General features: G+C 41.9%; 1 protein-coding gene across 1 annotated transcript in view; it reads left to right on the top strand.

Moving 5' to 3' along the window:
* The first annotated feature begins 940 nt into the window (after positions 1–940).
* Positions 941–24,805, top strand: part of LOC124019000 (guanine nucleotide-binding protein G(I)/G(S)/G(T) subunit beta-1) — a 49,244-nt gene continuing 25,379 nt past the window's right edge. Inside the window, exon 1 of the mRNA XM_046334328.1 lies at positions 941–1,328. The gene's annotated coding sequence lies outside the window, so the exon portion shown is untranslated. The remainder of the gene's footprint in view (positions 1,329–24,805) is intronic.

Here is a 24,805-nt window from a genome sequence, read left to right as displayed (position 1 = left end):
CACTAGCTGCTGGTGATAATGATCTGCTGTCTCTGTGTAGACTGATTATTATTATTATTATTATATTATTATATGTTCTTCTACAGAGAGAACAGAGATGGTATAGTCCCCTGACAATTTTTGCTTTCACTGGTACTTCTGTTTTCTCTATTAAAGCTAGACCTTAATTGAAACAATAACAAAGTCGGCACCCCAACTTTGTTTTGGTAAAAAGCTGAGGGATGGGCCTGGAGAAATGTAACCACTCTCAAATTCATAGACAGAGCTATAAAATCCATGAAATCAAAATGATAGTTTTAACCATGTTTTTAACCAACATTTACAATGTTTACAAACATTGGAGTAAAACAACCTTATACTTTGGGTTCTGATGGGGTATGACAGTTAAACTACGCACATGAGGCATTTGTAAGTTATATTCTTCAAGAATCAATGGGTATTTATCAATAATTTATAAGGCCAAACATAGTTGTAGCAACTAGCAACTGGTATTAGCATTTTTGGCCCATCATGTCCAAATCATCCAAAAATATCTACAAGTTATTGTGAAGCTCAACAAACTAACTTATAGATGTTTTGAACATGAAGCGTGGAAAAAATGCTAATATCGGTCCCATGACAATAATGTGATTTGTGCAACAAATGCTAAGACGTTAGCATGTGGAAACAGTGCCAGGGAAACCCAAGCATGGATTGTTGTCATACATTGTCCACAGACTGCTTACATGGTAAGGAAACCAATATGTCAATTTGTAATATGGGTGAACTATCCCTTTAATGTTAACACCCATTCATTGGAGTACAAACTAAAATCACATGAAAAGCCAATATTTTGGTTTTCTATTACACTAGCTACCAGCCAAATGACCAAGGCCCAGATTTTTTAAGGGAAGACGACCCTTTGCCGTGCGTTATGACGCACCCGTAACGTGGGGTTTCCTAGAGCTGAGAGCAGGGTTACCGCGCCCATCGCTGCTGTTTGAGGGCAGTAGGAAGAGTTTGAGATATTACTTGTGTGAATAAGTAGTGAATAGGGGAACAACGGTGGGGAAAACACGGACAGAAGATTGGAAAGAGGTTGTTGTGACTTAGAAGACCGTCCCTAGACTCAAACGCATTGTTGTTCCACAAAGCAGTTGGTAGGGTTAACATTGCCTCATCATTGTGCTGGTGTGTCTCCCCTTGGCGGATCGAAAGCTGGGTTCGGGGAGTGCCGCTCCTCGATAGCTTGCTAGCTCTAGTCTGTGTGCTAGTAGGCGGAGAGGAGTCGATCTTCGCTGTTTCCAGTCTATGCGATATAAACAACGGATACCCTCGACTGAAAACGGGTAAGTTATAATTTGGGACGGAGGATTGACATGTTATTTTTTTAAAGATGTAAGTTAGCCTGCCTTGGTTTACGGTGTCTAACTAGCTAGGAAGCCAGGCGAAAGGGGTTAGCTAAATTGGGTTGAGTGACTCGCTGGTTGAATCTGCCTTTACTGCGACGGTGGTGGGGGTAGGTAACTAACTAAATAGTTGACCGACAATACACTCACGTTAAATGATTCGATGTTGAACTACTTTGAGTTGTGGCCGTAGCTACTCACAGTATATAACAGTAACTTAATGCAAACGTTTAAAACAATTTATAGTGCGGGTTAGTTATTTACGGTGGCTGGGGTTTAACTTGAGATGTTTTGCAATACTGTACATTGAGTGGGCTAGCAAGCTAACAAACGTTAGCTATCTTACTAGCAGCTAAATTTAAGCTTAAACTAGTTGTAGTTAGTACTAGTTGCTAAGATCGATCGATAGCTAGTTAACGATAGGTAACTACTGTCAACATCTGATTTTCTGAGTTGCACTGCCTGTCACTCATTTAACTAAAGTTAGCAAAATAGCAAACGTACTGTAGCCAACTAATGAAATGGTGTGAGTGGATTCAGCCTACTGTAAATTGGATTTGAAAAGATGAATATGTTGGTTGACCGACATTCCATAGATGGCTATTTACAGTAGCTAACTAGTAAATTAGCAATGCTAGTTATTTTAAATGCTAGTTAAATACAACTGTACCAAATGACAGATGCTGATGCATAACGTTCTGATATATCTGACTTTGTATTTTTGCAAGGATTAAGTGATATGGTTACCCCGTAGAGGATTTTTTAGAATTTAATACAAGTCCGTGAGACTACAAGTGTCTGGTACACCAACGCTGGAGCCGACAGCTAGCTTCTACGATCCCCACTTTTTCGTAGTCCATACCTGACATAGACACTAAAAAGCCATAACGTTACAGCCTACGTTTGCTGGTTAGCAAGGCAGTGGTTGTTTGCCTTCCAAAAGGAGCCAACCAAGATGTAACGTTAGCTAGTTGCTGCTGGGACATTCGTTTTGTGTCCATTCTAACGCTGTCGCCTAGCTAGCTAACGTTAGTTAAGTAGAAAGTGTTGCTAGTAAGCAGTAGTCTGGTTAGCCAGCTTGCTACTTTATTCGTGTACGGTGCATTTAATTTGATCCTCGACGTTTAATGATATAGAGATGTAGTAAACTAACGTTAATTGGATTTCGACAATCTGTTCACCCTTGCCATGTGTCTATTAGCTAGTGTCCAAGTGGTTACAACTAAATAGTAATGCTGCTCCAGTGTGAATATTTAATGGAGTAGACTAGAGGAAATGAGTAACGTTCGCTTAAAATGAGGAAGCACCTAATCTTGTTAGTTTGTAACTATATAAATAAAAATGTAGGGATGCGACATATTATGCAAACATTTTAACGCGCGGGACTTTCAGTTCCATTGGACCAGATATTGTCGCACAATGTTGAGAACGAGTAGTAACGATGTTGCCATTATCGAACTCTGGGTGAAAGAAAAATCTCAGATTTGTTACATTTTGAAAAACAATATAGGGCGGTTGTAGTTTCGGTTTTCCCCTGTAGTTATTTCCTAGCGTTAAACATTTCCCTCTTTGAAAAGGGCTATTTGTAATTCTTGCTTCACAAAGATGAATTCATTTCGTTAGTCCCCCTCTCCCCCCCCCCCTGAATGAATGGGTTCCTGTATTCAGGGCCCAGGCAGCTGCAACGAACAAGATGGCGTTCAAAGCCTTTTTCCACACCGCTTTTTTACCCAGACTGAAAGACAGCAGCCCAGCATCGGATGTATTCAGGTTTACCATAATAGATATTGGGAATGTTTCTTAATATACAGAGTTGGTAGTAAATATGCGACTTTATAATGCATGAATAAATGATTCAAATTATATTAAAGTGAAACCGGTGTTGATAGTGTGGTGTGTGGGACATCTTGAATATTTGCCTGTGAGCTTCTACATTCAGAAATATTCTGTCTACGTGTACAAATATGTAATGGCACTCTCGACTTAAATAAATCTCATTCATATGAAGAACAGTTAATGTTTTAACACTATGTATTTGAGTCAGTATTCTTCCAATACAACTATGTTTCATTTTGATGTACGGTATTAAAGTAGTGTGTGTATGTATATATATGTATATGTGTGTGTGTGTGTGTGTATAGATAGAGTTGAAGTCGGAAGTTTACATACACCTTAGCCAAATACATTTAAACATTTATTCCTAGTAAAAATTCCCTGTCTTAGGTCAGTTAGGATCACCACTTCATTTTAAGAACGTGAAATGCCGAAATAATAGAGAATGATTTATTTCAGCGTTTATTTCTTTCATCACATTCCCAGTGGGTCAGAAGTTTACATGCACTCAATTAGTGTTTGGTAGCATTACCTTTAAATTTTTTAACTTGGGTCAAATTTTTTAGGTAGCCTTCCACAAACTTCCAAAATAATGGATGAATTTTGTCCCATTCCTCCTGACAGAGCTGGTGTAACTGAGTCAGGTTTGTTCGCCTCCTTGCTCACACACGCTTTTTCAGTTCTGCCCACAAATATTCTTCAGGATTGAGGTCAGGGCTTTGTGATGGCCACTCTAATACCTTGACTTTGTTGTCCTTAAGCCATTTTGCCACAACTCTGGAAGTATGCTTGGGGTCATTGTCCATTTGAACAAAGTGGGGGTCAAAATCAAAAGTAACACCAGTCTGTGTCTGGTGTGGCCACCAGCTGCATTAAGTATTGCAGTGCATCTCCTCCTCGTGGACTGCACCAGATTTCCCAGTTCTTGCTGTGAGATGTTACCCCAGTCTTTCACCAAGGCACCTGCAAGTTCCCGCACATTTCTGGGGGGAATGGCCTGAGTCCTCCGATCCAACAGGTCCCAGACGTGCTCAATGGGATTGAGATCCGGGCTCTTCGCTGGCCATGGCAGAACATTGACATTCCTCTCTTGCAGGAAATCACACACAGAATGAGCAGTATGGCTGGTGGCATTATCATGCTGGAGGGTCATATCAGGATGAGCCTGTAGGAAGGGTACCACATGAGGGAGGGGGATGTCTCCCCTGTAACGCACAGCGTTGAGATTGCCTGCAATAACAAGCTCAGTCCGGTGATGCTGTGACACACCGCCCCAGACCATGACGGAACCTCCACCTCCAAATCGATCCTGCTCCAGAGTACAGGCCTCTTGTAATGGTGTAACGCTCATTCCTTTGGCGATAAACGTGAGTCCGACCATCACCACCCTTGAGACAAAACCGTGACTCGTCGGTGATAAGCACTTTTTGCCAGTCCTGTCTGGTCCAGCAATGGTGGGTTTGTGCCCATAGGCAATGTTATTGCCTTAGAACAGGCCTACAAGCCCTCAGTCAAGCCTCTCTCAGCCTATTGCGGACAGTCTGAGCACTGATGGAGGGATTGTGCGTTCCTGGTGTAACTCGGGCAGTTGTTTTTGCCATCCTGTACCTGTCCCGCAGGTGTGATGTTCGGATGTACCAATCCTTTGCAGGTGTTGTTACATGTGGTCTGCCACTGTGAGGACGATCAGCTGTCCGTCCTGTCTCCCTGTAGCGCTGTCATATGCGTCTCACAGTACGGACATTGACGTTTATTGCCCTGGCCACATCTGCAATCCTCATTCCTCCTTGCAGCAAGCCTAAGGCACGTTCACGCAGATGAGCAGGGACCCTGGGCATCGTTCTTTTGGTGTTTTTCCAGAGTCCGTAGAAAGGCCATAAATGTGTCCTTAATTGCCTACCGTCTATAAGCTGTTAGTGTCTTAACGATCGTTCCACAGGTGCATGTTCATTGTTTATGGTTCATTGAACAAGCATAGGAAAGTGTTTAAACCCTTTACAATGATGATCTGTAAACTATCTTTGATAGACAGGGTTCTGAAAAAGGGATGTTTCTTTTTTTTGCTGAGTTTGTGTGTGTACCAGTCAAGTTTATACTCAACCCCTTGAATGAGTAGGTTCCTTCAGTTTTACTATTTTCTACATTGTTGAAAAGTAGTGAAGGCATCACCTGTGAATTTACACATATGGAATCATGTAGTAACCAAAAAAGTGTTAAACAAATCAAAATATATATTTTAGATTTGAGGTTCTTCAAAGTAGCCACCCCTTTCCTTGACAGCTTTACACGCTCTTGGCATTCTCTCAACCAGCTTCACCTGGAATGCTTTTCCAACAGTCTGGTAGGAGTTCCCACATATTCTGAGCACTTATTGGCTTATCTTCCTTCACTGCGGTCCAACTCATCCCAAACCTTCCGAATTGGGTTGAGGTCGGTTGATTGGAGGCCAGGTCATCTAAAGCATCACTCTTCAAAACTCTTATTGGTCAAATAGCCCTTACACAGCCTGGAGGTGTGTTGGGCCATTGTCCTTTTGACAAACAAATTATAGACCCACTAAGCACAAACCATAGGGGATGGCTTATTGCTGCAGAATGCTATGGTAGCAATGCTGGTTAAGTGTGCCTTGAATTCTAAATAAATCAGTGTCACCAGCAAAGCCCTGAATACAGAAAATGAATGGCGAGTTATTTTCTGGAAACGGTAGAGCAGTCTTCCTCACCAATCCATTTGAGGATATGTGTCTAGGTAATGATTTAAGATACAAAAATTCATAGATTTTTGTACATATTTGCCAACTTTGTTGTTCAGTGATCTTTTGTATGTGTCATATGTTTTTGATAAAAATGTTATCCAAATAAAAAGTGAATGCTTGCTGTATCTATGAACTAAAATATCAGTGTACTGGGTCTGCTCCTTTACCATTGTCACATTTTGATTATAGGCTAGTCCTACATGTCTTTTCTAGACTTAAATAAGTTAATGTGACTTGGAGCAAAGCATGTCCTGTGGATGAGAGGGGCATTGTGAAATATCGTATTGCTTGTAAGAGATGCATTGGCCCACTTCTGCCATAACTTAACTTATTCATTTATTGAACGTGGTTTTGATTTTCGTTTGTCTTGATTCGCTTTGAACAACAATTGGTGCCTATACCTACAGGGTACTGGTCATCAAGCAGACTGAAGCCTTTTGGTCCTTAAATATGTATTCACTGCTATGTCTTAACCAGAATCCCCCCCCCCCTGCTTAAATAACAAAAATGTGACCTGAAATAGTCTTCACCTAATTTCTCAGTCTTACTCACAGAAATCTTAGCACCACTGTGGTTTCTCTCATCATGGAAGTGTGATTGAGTCTAATCAGTGACTACAGTATTCAGGCCTCCAGGCTCTCTGATCTCATAGCTCTCATCTCAAAGTTACTTACAGGTCAGAACACCACACACCTCCAGTAGAACATCAGGAGATGCTTTGCACAAATCTACGTCCCCTTCTGTGTCATTTCATGTAAGCTGTTGTCTAAAAGACTTTAACTCATCTAAATGTGCATATTTCATTGTGTGAATGCGACTCCGCTGTTACCATACATGATCCACTGCCTCATTTTGATTTTTGGCAGGAACAAGGAGGGAGGCTATTTAAACTCATTTTTCAACCACTCCACAACCTGTTGAGTGTAGGGGGCAGTATTTAGATTTTTGGATGAAAATTTCCCAACATTTTAACGGCCAATTTCTCTGGCCCAGAACCTACAATATGCAAATAATTGTCAGATTAGGATAGAAAACACTCTAAAGTTTCCAAAACTGTCAAAAATGTTGTCTGTGAGTATAACAGAACTGATATTGCAGGTGAAAACCTGAGGAAAATTCAACCAGGAAGTGGCCTCTATTTTGAAAGCTCCATGTTCCATTGAATGCCTTTCCTCCATTTAAAGGGATATCATCCAGATTTCTTATCCTAAGGCTTCCCCATGTTGCGAACAGTCTTTGGACATAGTTTCAGGCTTTTATTTTGAAAAAATGAGCGAGAAAGATCACATCACGTCAGTGTAAATAGTTATGGAGCAGCCATTGTGTGTCTCCTATTGACGAAGCTAAAATCCCGGTTGATATATTATCGATTATATATTGAAAAAAACAACCTGAGGATTGATTATTAAAAAAACATTTTGACTTGTTTCTGAACATTACGGATACTATTTGGAATTTGTCTGCGATGTGGATTTCTGAACGCACCAAACAAATGGAGATATTTTGGATATAAAAATCATTATGGAACAAAAGGAACATTTATTGTGTAACTGGGAGTCTCGTGAGTGCAAACTTCAGAAGATCAAAGGTAAGCAATTAATTTTATTGCTTTTCTGACTTTCGTGACCAATCTACTTGGCGGCTAGCTGTTTGTAATATTTTGTCTACTGAGAGAGATGTTAGTTTTCACTGAAAAGCTTTATTGAAATCTGACATGCTTGTTACGAATCCCTTTTGGCCCGACAGTCTAGGGGGGATGGTAATGAGACCCGTAACATAACTCATGCAAATTATTATTGTGACAAAGTAAAAGTGTGAACGAAATAACCACGACAACAGAAATCTACCGTCAAACTCCAGGTTTATTTATAAACACACGGTAATGGGGGGAGCAGGAAAAGGGGCTGAGCTGGACCCAAGGAAAGAAACAATAAATATACAAAAACACACCCCTAAGCTAGACTAGCCTACTTTAACAGCTAACTAACTAACTAAAAATACAGTGGGTGGTCCGCCCAGTTCTAACTAGTGTATTTAACAAAGTTCACCTACGGGTAGTGTATGCCCATGGGCGACTTGTCTTGGTTTCCCCTTTTTCCCACCAGCAACAAACAAACACCATAACCAAAAACAATACTCACAGGTGATGACAAAGTGCTATGGAGGTGCTTTAAACAAAAGAGAGGTTAAGATACAAAGCGAGAGAAACACAGAGACCTACAGACATGGCATTTACAGAGAGATTGAGCTAGAGATTTAGCTAGAGATTGAGCTGAGCTGAGCTTTAGAACAAACAAAAGATGGGGTTTTTAAACCATGGGGAAGGAACTGATAGGTCAGGAAATAGGAGGTGTGTCTTCTGATTGATGATTGATTGTTGACTGATTGGGGAGTGATTATTTTCACCTGTGAGGGGAGAAGGAGAGAAAAGAAACACACACACAGGATACACACACACAGGATAACTGTATCCGTAACAATGCCAGTGGATTAACAAACTAATCTGTGTTTTGCTGTATTGCATTTGTGATTTCATGAATTTATTTTTAGTAATTTTAATTTGGCATGCTGTAATCCAGCTGTAAATTATCCTTCTAACGGGATGGGTGCATCAAGAAGTTAACCAATTATAGTTTTGGCGAGTCAGTTAGGACATCTACGTTGTGCATGACACAAGTAACTTTTCCAACAATTGTTTACAGACAGATTATTTCACTTATAATTCACTGTATCACAATTCCAGTGAGTCAGAAGTTTACATACACTAAATTGACTGTGCCTTTTAAACAGCTTTGAGAATTCCAGAAAATGGTGTCATGGATTTAGAAGCTTCCGAAAGGCTAATTGACATCATTTGAGTCAATTTGAGGTGTACCTGTGGATGTATTTCAAGGCCGACCTTCAAAATCAGTGCCGCTTTGCTTGACATCATGGGTAAATAAAAATAAATCTATCAAGACTTAACAAACTAAATTGTAGACCTCCACAAGTCTGGTTCTTCCTTGGGAGCAATTTCCAAATGCCTGAAGGTGCCACATTCATCTGTACAAACAATAGTATGCAAGTATAAACACCATGGGACCGCGCAGCTGTCATACCGCTCAGAAAGGAGACAAAGTGCAAATCAATCCCAGTGTTAAGGACTCTTGGAAGATTAGTCCAAATGGGGACTAAAAGAGATCCTAATAAAATCAATCCCAGAACAATAGCAAAGGACCATGTGAAGATGCTGGAGGAAACGGGTACAAATGTATCTGTATCCACAGTAAAATGAGTCCAATATCGACATAACCTGAAAGGCTGCTCAGCAAGGAAGAAGCCAGACTACGGTTTGCAACTGCACATCGGGACAAAGATCCTACCTTTTGGAGAAATGTCCTCTGGTCTGATTAAAGAAAAATAAAACCGTTTGGCAATAATGACCATCATTATGTTTGGAGGAGAAAGGGGGAGGCTTGCAAGCCGAAGAACACTATCCCAACCGTGAAGCACGGAGGTGGCAGCATCATGTTGTGGGGGTGCTTTGCTGCAGGGGGGACTGGTGCACTTCACATAATAGATGGCATCACGAGGGAGGGAAATGATGTGGATATATTGAAGCAACATCTCAAGACCTCAGTCAGGAAGTTAAAGCTTGGTTGCAAATGGGTCTTCCAAATGGACAATAACCCCAAGCGTACTTCCAAAGTTGTGGCAAAATGGCTTAAGGACAACAAAGTCAAGGTATTGGAGTGGCCATCACAAAGCCCTGACCTCAGTCCTGTAGAAAATTTGTCGGCAGAACTGAAAAAGCATGTGCTAGCAAGGAGGCCAACAAACCTGACTCTGTTACATCAGCTCTGTCAGGAGGAATGGGCCAAAATTCCACCAACTTATTGTGGGAAACTTGTGGAAGGCTACCCAAACATTTGACCCAAGCTAAACTATTTAAAGGCAATGCTACCAAATACTAATTGAGTGAATGTAAACTTCTTACCCACTGGGAATGTGATGAAAGAAATAAAAGGTGAAATAAATAATTTCCTGCTATTATTCTGACATTTGACTTTCTTAAAATAATGTGGTGATCCTAACTGACTTAAGACGGAATTTTTATTAGAATTAAATGTCAGGAATTGTGAAACTGAGTTTAAATGTGTTTGGCTAAGGTGTATGTAAACTTCCGACTTCAACTGTATACATATAGTGCCTTACACAGAGACTTCAGTCGGTGTGTATCAGACTAGTGGAGTTGACACGTTAGTTTGATGACTGTGACAATACTAACGTTTTGCCTTGACAATCAGGATGCGAAAGCAGACTCCGAATTTGTCTGAATGACATTTTCTTCACTGGCTTGACTTGTTCATCTTAGACTGAGAGATGACATGATGAGCATGATCACTACCAGGGGATGAGCTGAATTATCTGCCCTTTGGGCAACCAGAGGGGAGTATTTGTTTTAAACAGAATTTCATCCCACTGGATTTTCAGGGATAATAAGGATTAAAATCTTACCCTCTGTGGATTTCAGCTTTTAGGATTACAAGGTTTGGTCAATGATAGTGCTGATTTTCCTATGATCCTGCTTTTAGCCATATGGAATTTCTTACTGTCACAATAGCAGTCCCGCCCTGTTATCATGAATGGGACTGCAACAGCCAGACTAGATTTTATTTCACCTTTTTATAGACGAGTCAGTTCAGAACAAATTCTTATTTCCAATGACGCCCTAGGAACAGTGGGTTAACTGCCAGATTTGTACCTTGTCAGCTCGGGGGTTTGAACTTGCAACCTTCCGGTTACTAGTCAAACGCTCTAACCACTAGGCTTCCCTGCCGCCCCAGATGGGATTATCTATAAGTGAATTGTTGGTTAGTTTCTGTCTAATGATGGGGGAGAAAATCGATACAATTACATATTGGGATATGTCGGCTGTGCCAAAATGCCAGAATCATATAGGCAGGCCTATTGAATCACAGTATCAAATCACAACTTCTATTGAATCGTGATGAATTTAAAATCGCAATTCCTATTGTATCGGTACTAGTATCGTGATATCGTATCGTGAGGTCCCTGGCAATTTCATCCCTATTTTATTTTTACCGACCTACACCCTTTGTTTTACCATAGACGTGTTTATTTTGGATATTCTGCTTCACAACTATATTGCATTTTTGTAAAAATGTCCACATTGCGAATTTTTTTGTTGACTCTAATTAATGATGACTCTGATTAAGTTAAAAGGAAAACCATACAAAACTTGCTATGATATGTTCGTACTGGGGCAATATTTAACTTGGCAGCCCAGTACTTGGGCCTAAGAAACACTAACAGGCATTAACATCCCTCTGTAAGAGGAACACAGTCGGGTCAGATCACCCAGGGCAGGCAGCAGCCGTTTGACTGCTAATATTAACCTCCCTTACTTCAACGGATGTACAGTCAGAACCAAGTCATTCCAATAAATTTCCCAGACAAGTTCCCTTTCCTTGCTTGGCCCGTCCTTACCCCTTCCTCAACCTCACCTGTAGTGCAGGCTGACAGCTAGTCTTTACTTTAGGGTTCATAGATGAGCTGTCATCCCTGTTTCACCAAATCTGATCCCTTTCCACCCGTGCTGAAGATTGAGATTGTATGCTGTCCATTTTCTCTCTCAAGCACCATCCACTCTGCTCCACTCACTCCCTCCTGCTATTCCCCCAATGGGTCACGACATGGCAGCCACAGCAGCAGTGCCCTTCCATGGGGCTCTGCTATTTCCGATGCAACCCTACTTTTTTAAACCCAGGTGCCAGTTGAATAGTGACTGGGCACTAGTGCGCTGGCCAACCCAGCCTGCTCTGCTCTCTCTGGGCTGAGGGAAGGGTGGGATGTTGAAGCCTGGGCCTGACCCCCTGAGGTCGAAGTTTATTTGAACACAAACAAGCACATCACCACCACTGGGTTATTTTAAGTATTGGCCTCATGTGACTGGCCACTCTTCTCTGTTGCCCCCCCCCAACCCCCTTTCTCCTCTCTCTCAGCTGTATGACCAGGTCAGTGGTGGGGTGTGTGCCTAGGGATGGATACCCTGGTTATTCTGGGCATCCCAGGTGTGTGTGGTTTGTGTCAGCTATCGGCTTCATAATCTGCATTTCTTTCCTGTGTTTTACCTGAGGACAAACATGTCCTTTGTCAGTACATCTCCTCTGTTCCATTGTTAGTTGTCCCAATATGTGGGAGAAAGCCAAGTAAATACAAGCCACACAGTTTCTGTTAGCTGTATACCAGGAGAGCTGTGTTGTGGTAACCATTCTGCTCACCAGCTAGTTTGAATGAAGGTCTGCACTGTGTGGCCCTGGCTTTTTTCAGGGATGACTGCACGGCTGAGGGCCCCACTATGTTTTGAATAGTCAAAGTGAGTGGCGACAGGGCAGTTAGTGAGCCCTTTACTCCTGTGTCATCGGTCGTTCCACTGCTCTGGAGTCCTGTCAACCTAAAACAGCACTTTGCATGGGGAACCTCAGGGCTCTGCTTATCTGAAGAAAAGCCTATTGCTGTCTATTTACATTCAGCCCCATAGATTTGACTGCCTGCTGGAAAATGTGACCAAACCAGAACTCTGACAGGAAGGCAGTGAGTTTTTATACGTCAGAAAAAGAGACCGTGAGGCGCCGGAGTAAAAAGGACTGGCTGACTGTCATGTGACACTTCACACGTGTTCCTCTCTTTTTGGTATTTGGGAGAGAGGGCAGTGGGAGGGGTAAATATATTAAAGGAGTGCGTTTTGTTTTTTAAACAGTCATGCTTTTGGCTTTGGGCAAGCTTGACTCTTGTTTTTTCCTTCATTTTTCCGTAATGAAAAAGCTAGTTGTGCAAATGTCACAAGCACAAATGTAAAAAAAAAAATGGCGTGGCATTTGGAGTAAGTCTGCCAGCATGGGTACTATCCTGTGGAACCTGTTTGGCTCAAGCCTTGTGCTCGGGGATGCTGCTGCGAGGATGGGAGAGGCAGAGGGTGGGCATACCAGGCTGCCGTGCGGATGGGTGCCTGGGAATTTAGGTGCTGGAGGACGGGTGAAGAGTTACGGACAGCTCTGTTTCTCTTAATGACTCGGTTCTTTCTAGAGTGGTAAAGTTTAGAAAGCTCCACTTTACTATGACTGGAATGCCTGATAGTGATTTGGAAATAGTTATGTGTGTTAATCTCAGTATTGTGGTTGTATACGAGTATGGCTACCTGAGAGAAATTAGAAAAAATAAAGATACCCCACTGCGATTATGCCATGCTTGTGGGAGTTTGGTAAAGTGGAATGTAATTTGTTTTGTGGAACGGAGCACAGGTTAGCATTTATAATTGAAAATCATTGTGCCCCATTTGCTTTCGCAATTTAGGCAATACAATTTCAAAATCCTTAGTATTTTAAAAGTTAGGCTTAGTGGAAATAACACAAACCTCCTTGTTAACTGACTCTGAGGATGCCCAGCTTTTCTATGCATGTGCCTCGTGTAAGAGAAGTGTACATACATGTACTGTATGTGTGCTGTCGTATGTTGGGCCTGCGTAGCCATGGATTTAAGTGTAGTGCTCCTTTTCTCATCCTTTAATTGAATTGTCCCCGTGTGTTTCTTCCCCACATCCATTCTGAAGTTATCCCCATGGTTCGACAGCAGTAGGGTTCTTGTTTACCAAAGCCACGTTTCTAACCATAGTGGGGGGGGGGGGTCGTCCCAGTTGTAGACTAAATGCAAGGGACTTCGCTAGTTGCCATATGCATGTAGCCCCTGGGCGTGAGCTGGTTTTGTGTAGACAGAATATACAGCATGTAGAGAGAGGCCTGATGCTAGTGTCCTCTGAGAGTGGGGCCTTTTATGATGGCCAACCCATCCCGTCTATCCCCATTAGCCCCGAGGTCCTGACTTCAATGGGACTCACAACATAATAAAAGGATACTTCTGTGTTGGGCCTTTTTGTCAATGTGTACACAAGCTCAAGTATTGTGTGACCATCTTTATTGTCATTTTCTCAATTGTATGTCTAGTCAGCTCTGACAGAACAGCATAAAGAGTCTCTCTAGGGTCAATTAAGTGAATAAGAAAAAACAATTGTATTTGGTCCAAGCAGTCACAATATAAATGTGTTGGCCATTAGTGAGGCTACTGTCATTGGTAAGAGTACTGTTACATATGCCTAGTAGGTATTGCAGAGAAACAGCAAGACTGTAACAATAAAAACACTGCTGCAAGTCTGAATATACGGATTACCAGATCAGAGGAACCCTATCCCAATCAAGTGTTTCACGTTATGTATTCTAGCCCCAGGATTTTGGATCCAAGTCTGCTTTGCCCTATTTTCGATGGTGGGAAAGTAGGCTAGTCTGTACTCATTTCAGTTCATTTAAACTTTCCTATAGGTTTTGGAATTCACCCATTCCTGACATGGGCCAGTTGTAGTCAGGTGGTCTCAATTCCCCAGTCCCACAATGTAAAATTGTCATGGTTATAAGAGGCTGCCTCATGTGAAAACATGTCCATGTCTATGCTGTGGTGTAGGTCTATGCTGTAGTTTGTGCGTGCCATATTCTGGGTTGTTTGCGGCTCTGTCTGGGATCATGGTGAATAGCGGGCAGTGGCCCCTCCCAGTCATTGCGGTGTCTGGCTGTTTGATTTGAATTTGTATGTTCGACAATAACCGTTTGCTTTCTCTCTCGCTTTCTCCTGTGTTTTCCGCTAGCACCGGCAGTTGGTTACACAGCAGATTATACTCCTTTTCAGCTGGGTACTTTTTCCACTTAATATAACTAGGCTACTTATCATTTAGCTAGCTAGAAAAGTCAGCTGAGCCCCCTCCTGCAAGACTGAACGATATGCATCTTCTAGCAATCTATTGATAGGATAGACTTACACAATTACTAGTTGAGGGATGACAGGGAAATGCTGCTGGTTTGACAGTCTGTCTGTCTGTCCCGCCTCTCAGTATCTTGGTGTGTACGCTGTGGTTGCAGTCTAATTTCTTTACACAGAGGGACAGGGCATGAATTGGCACGTCCTACACTGCTCAAAAAAATAAGGGGTACACTAAAATAACACATCCTAGATCTGAACTAATGAAATATTCTTACTAAATACTTTTTTCTTTACATAGTTGAATGTGCTGACAACAAAATCAAACAAAAATTATCAATGGAAATCAAATTTATCAACCCATGGAGGTCTGGATTTGGAGTCACACTCAAAATGAAAGTGGAAAACCACACTATAGGCTGATCCAACTTTGATGTAATGTCCTTAAAATAATTCAAAATGAGGCTCAGTAGAGTGTGTGTGTGGCCTCCGTGCCTGTATGACCTCCCTACAACGCCTGGGCATGCTCCTGATGAGGTGGCGGATGGTCTCCTGAGGGATCTCCTCCCAGACCTGGACTAAAGCAACCGCCAACTCCTGGACAGTCTGGTGCAATGTGGCGTTGGTGGATGGAGCGAGACATGATGTCCCAGATGTGCTCAATTGGAATCAGGTCTGGGGAACGGGGAAGTGTGCCAGTCCATAGAATCAATGCCTTCCTCCTGCAGGTACTGCTGACACATTCCAGCCACATGAGGTCTAGCATAGTCTTGCATTAGGAGGAACCCAGGGCCAACCGCACCAGCATATCACAAGGGGTCTGAGGATCTCATCTCAGTAACTAATGGCAGTCAGGCTTACCTCTGGCGAGCACATGGAGGGCTGTGCAGCCCCCCAAAGAAATGTCACCCCACACCATGACTGACCCACAGCCAAACCGGTCATGCTGGAGGATGTTGCAGGCAGCAGAACGTTCTCCACGGCGTCTCCAGACTGTCACATGTGCTCAGTGTGAACCTGCTTTCATCTGCCCCGGACCAGTGGGCCAACTAAACTTGTGGATCTCGTAACTTTTCCGCGCATTTTGTCTTTCCAGTTCAACATTTACCTACGGTTGGAAACTACACATAAATGTTATGCTGTTTGTATTTATATTAGGGAAAGTGATTTACAAAAGTTAACCTTCTATAGTGAACATGCCAGCATAATACTGGCTGGCTGCTGTTGATCGTCTGCAAAAAAGAAACGTATAAAAATACACCTAGCATTTTTCTTGGCTAGCCTACATGTCTCTCTTTTGGAATATTCCATAACTTCTTAAGGTATAGGGGGCAGCATTTTCACTTTTGGATAAATAGCATGCCCAATTTCAACTTCCTGCTGCTTATGCCAAGAATATAAGATATGCATATTATTAGTAGATTTGGATAGAAAACACTGACGTTTCTAAAACTGTTTAAATCATTTCTGTGAGTATAACAGAACTTGTAGCAGGCAAAACCCAGAGGACTAACCATTCAGAATTTTTTTTGGGGGGGGGTCTGTCTGTTCAGTGAGGTCTCGTCGGGAAATAATATTTCTTAGGCACTTGTTTTCAGTTCCTACCGCTTCCATTGGATGTCACCAGTCTTTGGAATTTGGTTGAGGTTGTTCTTTTGTGCAATGAAGAAGTATGGCCATCTAGGAACTGTGTAACACTGTTGAGAGTTGCGCAAGACTTGAAAAGTAGCGTTGGTTTGTCTTCCTGTATTGAACACAGATAGACCCGTCTTCAATTTGATCGCTATATTAACGTTTAAAAATACCTAAAGTTGTATTACAAAAGTAGTTTGAAATGTTTTGGCAAAGTTTACAGAAAATAACTTTTGAGATATTTTGTATTTACAAATTGGAAGTTTTTTTTATGGATCAAACGCGCCAAATAAATTGACATTTTTGGATATAAATGGACGGAATTAATCGAACAAAAAGACCAATTGTGATGTTTATGGGACATATTGGAGTGCCAACAAAAGAAGCTCGTCAAAGGTAAGGCATGTTTTATATTTTATTTCTGCGTTTTGTGTCGCGCCTGCAGGGTTGAAATATGTTTTCTCTCTTTGTTTACTGTTGTGCTATCATCATATAATAGCTTCTTATGCTTTCGCCGAAAAGCCTTTTTAAAAATCTGACATGTTTGCTGGAGTCACAGTGTAGCTTTAATTTAGTATCTTACTTGTGTGATTTAATGAAAGTTATATTTTTATATTGTTTTATTTGAATTTGCCGCACTGCATTTTCCCTGGCTTTTGGCAATCATTTAAGAACTACACCATCTCCAGGCCAGTAGAAATTCTGTTTGGGCCAGAAGATTTTTGGCCAACTGACCCGATTGGGCCAGTGAGAAAGTTGGTCCATTGCGTATTTTATATGCAGCCACGGAGTGGAGTTTCAGAGACCTCTTACTGTGCTTTGATTGGCGAACAGCAAGCTTGACTAGTTTTACAAAAGGTGTGGAATTGACTGAATAAAGTCGATCTTATATCCTTGCCTAGTTATGTCCATGATATCATATCGGGACCAGTAAACTAAAAATCTTGTTTTGTATTTTCAATATGAAGTCAATCAGGAGTTGCCAGACAGTGATGTTGAGTGACTTGTCAGTAGCCTACCGAATTGCATCAGTAAGAGAGCTCTTCATTTGGCACCCAAATGTATGTGCTGGTAGGCTTTTTGTCCATTATCAGCATATAAATTATGACTTCATTCGATGAAGATGGTGAATTCTCATCACTGCAGGAACAATGGGTAGGCAAGTGGAGAGAGCCAACACTCTGGTCCAAATAAAAGAAAACAGATTGAAGTGTTTAAAAAAATATATATATATTTTTAAAGCTGATAATATTTATATGGTATTGTTGTGAGCAGATGTTATTGCGATTGTAGTGAAATGCTTGTGCTTCTAGTTCCAGCAGTGCAGCAATATCTAACAAGTAGTCTAACAACTACCTAATACATACTAATCTAAGTAAAGTGATAGAATAAGAAGATGTACATATAAATATGTGGATGGGCCATGACCAACCAGCATAGACAAGATGCAATAGATGGCATGAAATACTGTTTATCTGAGAAGAGTGGTGCAAGATACGTAAACATCATTGTTAAAATGACATTAATGAAGTGACTAGTGATTCATTTGTTAGTGGCCAAGGATTTCAAGTCTACAGTTGTGGCCAAAAGTTTTGAGAATGACAAATATTAATTTCCACAAAGTTTGCTGCTTCAGTGTTTTTAGGTATTAGGTCAGATGTTACTATGGAATACTTAGTATAATTACAAGCGTTTCATAAGTGTCAAAGGCTTTTATTGACAATTACATGAAGTTGATGCAAAGAGTCAGTATTTGCGGTGTTGACACTTCTTTTTCAAGACCTCTGCAATCTGCCCTGGCATGCTGTCAATTAACTTCTGGGCCACAACCTGACTGATGGCAGCCCATTTTTGCATAATCAATGCTTGGAGTTTGTCAGAATTTGTGGGTTTTTGTTTGTCCACCCGCCTCTTGGGGGTTGACCACAAGTTCTTTGTGGCTTTAAAAATTAATATTTGTCATTCTCAGAACTTTTGGCCACGACTATGTAGGCAGCAGCCTCTGTGTTAGTGATTGCTGTGTAACAGTCTGGTCTTGAGATTGATAAATAGCTTCTGTCTTGGTCCAAGCTTTGATGTTATATATGGATCTAGGTCTACTGATTTTAATCAAAGCATTGACTATGGAGTAGTCAACTGCTGCTTTCTGTCGTAAAGCCCATGTTTAACACCTGCTTCATTCTTCAGTCATACCTTTTTAAAAGGAAGCTTGACACATGTGGACTCTTCCATGATTCTTTGAAGGCCCATTGCAGTAAATGTTAGTTTTACTGTGTTTTACATCATGTTGTACAACAGCAGATGAAAGTAACACTGTAGAAGTGTAAAAAAAAAAGGATCAGCGATACTTACTGAGGGTTGTGATTTGGTTGGCCATTCCATGAGCTTGTGGAAACTCTTTCTGTCTCTCGTGCTCGCTTGCTCTCTTTTCCTTAATGCTACTGCTGGACTCCATTTGGCAAAGAGAGGGCCTGAGAGCCGGAGTGAGTGTGGCTGAGGCTCTTAAGAAATGGCTGGGAGTGATTCCTGCCTTTCCCCATCAGCCCCCTTGTCCCGGACCTTTTTGTGACCTTGTGTTTCAGCTCCCTTCGCATGCATGATTTCCTCGCAGCACTTAGCCCCCTGTTCAGACACTGGCCGCACACTGTCCAGCTGCCCGTCTACTCTGCACCCAGTAGGCCTTCATCCCAGTGACGGGGCAGGCCTTTGGAAAGCCACCTCATGAACCCTCATAAGGGGGGGGGGGGCTGGTAGAAGGGAGTGCCTGAGTTCATCACTGCTCCTTAAGGTGAGTCAGTAGAAGGGGTAGGATTGTCTCAGTCCTGGAGGAGAGGTGGAGAATTAAGGGGAGAACTGGTGGGGGGTATTCACATCACAGCAACCTGGAACTCTATTTGAGAAGCAAACCAGTGGGGAAGAGTGCGGTATGGAAGCCCAGTTCAGGTTTGTGCTACAGTATGGAGAAGAGCGAGTGCTTTTGTTTGGCTGTTCCTCCATATTTTCAGTTCCCTGTCCTCACGAAAGACTGATGTCTTGACTTTTTGTGCTCGGTACTGTCCAAGTAGCCAGGGGTTTATGGAAGTAGGCTAGTGGAATGAAGGAAGAATGTGGTTTGTCTCAAGTAGCTAGTTTAGGGAGACTAGTTAACCACAGATTTGTTTCAAAATGGTATGTACTGTAATCTAGGTTAAGAACTATGTTGGACAAACGGGTTTGGAAGGTGTTTTCATGAGACAGCTATTCTCACTGAGATTTGCTCAAGGGTGTTCTCCATATTACTCAGATTTTCTCTCCCCCTCTATTCATAAACTAGCCTATTTGATTGGCTTTGAATTTGTGGTTTATATGATAATAACATATTGGTACATATCAGATACTCCTTCAGTCTGGTAGTTCAATAGAAAAAGAACTTCAAATCACATTTTATTTGTCACATACTTTATCAACAACAGGTGTAGGCTTACTGAAGGGGCCTACACATGCAACAATGCAGAGAAATAATAACACAAGGAATAAATACACAATTTGTAACGGTAACTTGGCTATATACACAGGGTGCCTAGTCGGAGCAGGGGTACAAGGTAATTGAGGTAGATGTGCACATATATACAGTGCATTCGGAAAGTATTCAGGCCCCTTATTTTTCCCCCACATTTTGTTACATTACAGCCTTATTCTAAATTGATAAAAAATGTTTCCCCTTTATCCATTTACACACTACCACATAATGACAAAGCAGAAACAGGTTTTTAGATTTCTTTTGCAAATGTATACAAATCCCCCAGAAATATCACAATTACATAAGTATTCGACCCTTTACACAGTACTTTGAAGCACCTTTGACAACAATTACAGCCTCGAGTCTTCTTGGGGATGACTACAAGTTTAGCACACCTGTATTTGGGAGTTTCTCCCATTTTCTTCTCTGCATATCCTCTCAATCTATGTCAGGTTTGATGGGGAGCGTTGCTGCACAGCTGTTTTCAGGTCTCTCCAGAGATGTTCGATCGGGCTCTGGCTGGGTCACTCAAGGACATTTCAGAGAAGCCACCCCTGCATTGTCTTGGCTGTGTGCTAAGGGTTGTTGACCTGTTGGAAGGTGAACCTTCACCCCAGTCTGAGATGCTGAGTGCTCTGGAGCAGGTTTTCATTAATGACCTCTCTGTACTTTGATCCATTCATTTTCCATCGATCCTGACTAGTCTCCCAGTCCCTGCCACTGAAAAATCTACCCACAGCATGATGCTGCCACCACTATACTTCACCGTAGGGATAATGCCAGGTTTGCTCCAGACGTGACGCTTTGCATTCAGGTCAGAGTTCAATCTTGGTTTCACCAGACCAGAGAATCTAGTTTCTCATGCACTGAGAGTCTCTTGGTGCCTTTTGGCAAACTCCAACTGGGCTGTCATATGCTTTTTACTTAGGAGTGGGTTCCGTCATGTGCCACTCTTACCATAAAGACCTAATTGGAGTGCTACAGAGGAAGTTGTCCTTCTGGAACGTTCTCCCATTTCCACAGAGGAACTCTATAGCTCTGTCAGAGTGACCATCGAGTCTTTGGTCACCTCCCAAATCAGGCCTTTCTCCCCCAAATTCCTCAGTTTGGCCCAGCGGCCAGCTCTAGGAAGATTCTTGGTGGTTCTAAACTTCTATTTATGAATGATGGAGGACACTATGTTCTTGGGGACTTTCAACGCTGCAGACATTTTTGGGTATCCTTCCCCAGATCTATGCCTCGACACAATCATGTCTCGGAGCTCTATGGACAATTCCTTCGACGTCATGGCTTGGTTTTTGCTCTGACATGCACTTTCAACTGTGGGACCTTATATAGACAGGTGTGTGTGCCTTTCTAAATCATGTTCAATCAATGGAATTTACCACAGGTGAACGCCAATGAATTGGTAGAAACATTTGAAAGATGATCAATGAAAATAGGATGCACTTGAGCTCAATTTTGAGTCGTGGCAAAATATCTGAATAGTTATGTAAATAAAGTAGTTTTGTTATTGTTTATTTCTAATACATTTGCAACTAGACAACATGATACATAATAAGCAGTATCGGCAGCATATGTGATGAGTCAAAAGTGTTGGCGCAAAAGGGGGTCAATGCGGATTAACTATTTGTCAGTCTTATGGCTTGGGGGTAGAACCTGTTCAGGGTCCTGTTGGTTCCAGACATGGTCCACCACTTGCCATGCAGAAGCAGAGAGAAGTCTGTGACTTGGGTGGCTGGAGTCTTTGACAATTGTTAGGGCCTTCCTGGTATAGAGGTCCTGGATGGCAGGTAGCTCAGCCCCAGTGATTTAATGGGCGTATGCGCTACCTTCTGTAGCGCTTTGCGGTCTGATGCCAAGTAGTTACCATACGAAGAGGTGGAATAGGCTAAATGTGGAATATGGAATAATGTGGAATAATCTGACTGAGGACTAGTGTTAATCTACGTGTGCTGCAGCAGCCTCAGCTGAGCTCACCATCCACAGCAACTCTTGCTGCTCAGGCAAGCAGTAGCCTTTGGGGCTGTGGCACACAACAGAACAGGGACCGAGCATCCGACCATGGTCAAACACTGGAGTTTTGTTTGCAGACCGGTCAGATGGTATTTGTCACCTGTCTTGTGTATTACCCGAAGGGAGAGGGTGATTGAAATAGTGTTTTGGGAGGATGCTCTGTCGCCACTTCCGCTGGGTGTTTCGACAGAGGGAGAGAGACCAGCAGCAAAGGAAACACCCTTTGAGAAGAAACGCCCGTTCAGAGGCTCCACGCTGCACTTCCTGGTGTAGAGGGAGTGTGCTGACATACACCAAATAAATGGCTGAAGTACTGACATGCAGACTGTGTAGCATCATGGAAGGAAGATCCGTCCACTACTCCTCTCGCTTTTAGAAATGAGCAAATCTGGTCATGAGGTAAATAGCGCCCAGGGAATAGTAATGCGACGGTGTGAAGTCTTAAGATCAGCCAGGCAGGAAGGAGTAACGCCACATCATGCAGGGGAGTGGGGGAGCTGGGAAGGGGTCTTTAATTATTAAGACCAACCCCCTCCTCACCCCCATGCTGCTTCAACAGGGCCTCATGGTTAATACTTAATACATGGCACAGTTTGGTGAGAGGCAGGATTTAACTCTCACATAGTGACCAAATCTCAGCCTTGCAGACAGTTCAACATTAAGATTTCCTAAACCACACCTTTTCTGTTTTCAAATGCTGCCCCAATTTCACACCAATGTGGCTGATGGTATCGTTAGATTAGTTGGGTAGATTGATAGTCAGGGAAGTCATCAATATTTCATAAAATATATGGTTGTTTTGTCAGAGCTTCATGTGAAGTGTCCATGGTATCAAGCATATTGCAAAACTACCATTCCAGTGTTTTACTTGCTATATTGTATTTACTTTGCCACCATGGCCTTTTTTGCCTTTACCTCCCTTCTCACCTAATTCGCTCACATTGTATATAGACTTGTTTATACTGTATTATTGACTGTATGTTTGTTTTACTCCATGTGTAAATCTGTGTCGTTGTATCTGTCGAACTGCTTTGCTTCATCTTGGCCAGGTCGCAATTGTAAATGAGAACTTGTTCTCAACTTGCCTACCTGGTTAAATAAAGGTGAAATAAAAAAAATACCAGTGGTGACACATACACAGGCCACCGTCAACGTTTTCAGAGGCATTTCATAGATTTAGAGAACATGAGTTTTCTGATCTGTAAAACAGCAAAAAGGACTGTCATGGGTTAATGTGTTAATTACAGTTACCTTTTAAGCACCACGGATCTCTTTTAAGTACCACACACCCTGTTTCTTTAGATGACAGCTAAAACTTAATTTATAGGTAACCAGTTATGCTGAAGTTAGCTAACTAACCAAAAAAAAGACTGTTTTGAATTGTAACATTTTATTGAGCTATGAATGCCACGGCTGAATGCCTAGATTGAGCAAGTCATTTCCCACAATGATTTTAATCAGAACATAACTTCCATTCCATTTAGCTACTGTTTGTTGTAGTTCTCAGGTCAAAATATTAAAGCAAAAGATCCCAATTCTAGAACATTAGCAGCTTGTGACTAGTAGGGCTGTGACGATTAAGGAATTTTGGGTAACTATTGTCATAATGTTTTGAGCATGTAAGGCATGATAATGCATCTTTGAAAATCACCTAATAAATACCTAATAAATATAGCACAGGTTTGGTGATTCTTTCCCCCCCCCCTCCCCACGGTCTCAAACAAATTGTCTCCTTGGAACCTTTGGAAAGGAAGCTTCTCCTGACAGTGCCCTTCTGCTTGTAACATTATTTCTAACTTCATCCACTTCATGTAAAAATAAAGAACTGCAATTGAGTAAATGGTCTTAGGGATGTAACGATTCACTGACGCATTGGTCCCCAGTTCAAATGTTCCAAATAAAGCATGTATGGTCAGAAACAGATTTTAAAACGTAATGTTTTTTTCGTCTTGTTTTAATCAGAAAATAACTTATCTGTTGTAACTGAGTTGATGCGTCCTCTCCTTCAGTTCAGTAGCCTATCAAACTTTTATGCATGTAACTGCGTAGGACTGTCATAACTGTGTGCACAGTGCGGGAGACATAGCTACTCGCGCCAACGAGAGGTAGGCCGATCCCTGTTTCTAGTAGGCTATTCGTATATCTGCGCGGCACCTTCAGCGGTCAGGTGCTTGTAAAATGGCATCCGCAATATCAATTCGCAGGCTTTATTAGTTGAGTTACGTTGGTTGTAATTCGCTGGGTCATTGTTACCAAGTGTGCTGTAGAATTGCTATTATTTTTTACGGAGTTGTGTAGTCTACCGGAATGGACGCAACTAGGGATGTGGCGGTCACAAACTTTTGTCAGCCAGCGATTGTCAAGCGAATAACTCTCATTCTCACGCTAGTTGACTGTTAATTAACAAACACATTTAGCATCTCCTGGCTTCCATGCAAAAAGTTTAATAAATCCATGTAATTTAGCCTACACCTTCACAATAAATCCTTTATTTTAGACAAGCCTAAAGAAACATGGTATGAAGAAAACGTAGTCTATTTCAGAAGAAAATATGTTGTCCCGATGTGGCTATGCCAAATGGCTGTGGGCTACACTAGTTAATTTAGTATGAAGAATACTACTATATGCTTACGAGTTATTAATGTAACTTTAGTTCTACAAAAATTGGCCTCCATCACATGATCGGGTCTTTCTCACAGGCTACAAGGGAAGACTGACACATCAGGGATGCAACTGCGCGTGTCCTTATTCAATTCCGAAGGTGCATATTGAAAAACTGTCCACATTTTAGTTATCAGCCAACGAGATGAGTAGGCTAAACAAACAGCAAAAGCTCTAGCATATCTCAATCTACTATCCCCCATAGTACAAAAGTCG

Source organism: Oncorhynchus gorbuscha, unplaced genomic scaffold (genome assembly GCF_021184085.1).
Source record: "Oncorhynchus gorbuscha isolate QuinsamMale2020 ecotype Even-year unplaced genomic scaffold, OgorEven_v1.0 Un_scaffold_6:::fragment_4:::debris, whole genome shotgun sequence".
In the NCBI taxonomy this organism is placed as follows: Eukaryota; Metazoa; Chordata; class Actinopteri; order Salmoniformes; family Salmonidae; genus Oncorhynchus; species Oncorhynchus gorbuscha.
Note: the sequence above shows the minus strand (reverse complement) of the source record. Positions and strands in the feature narration are given on the sequence as shown.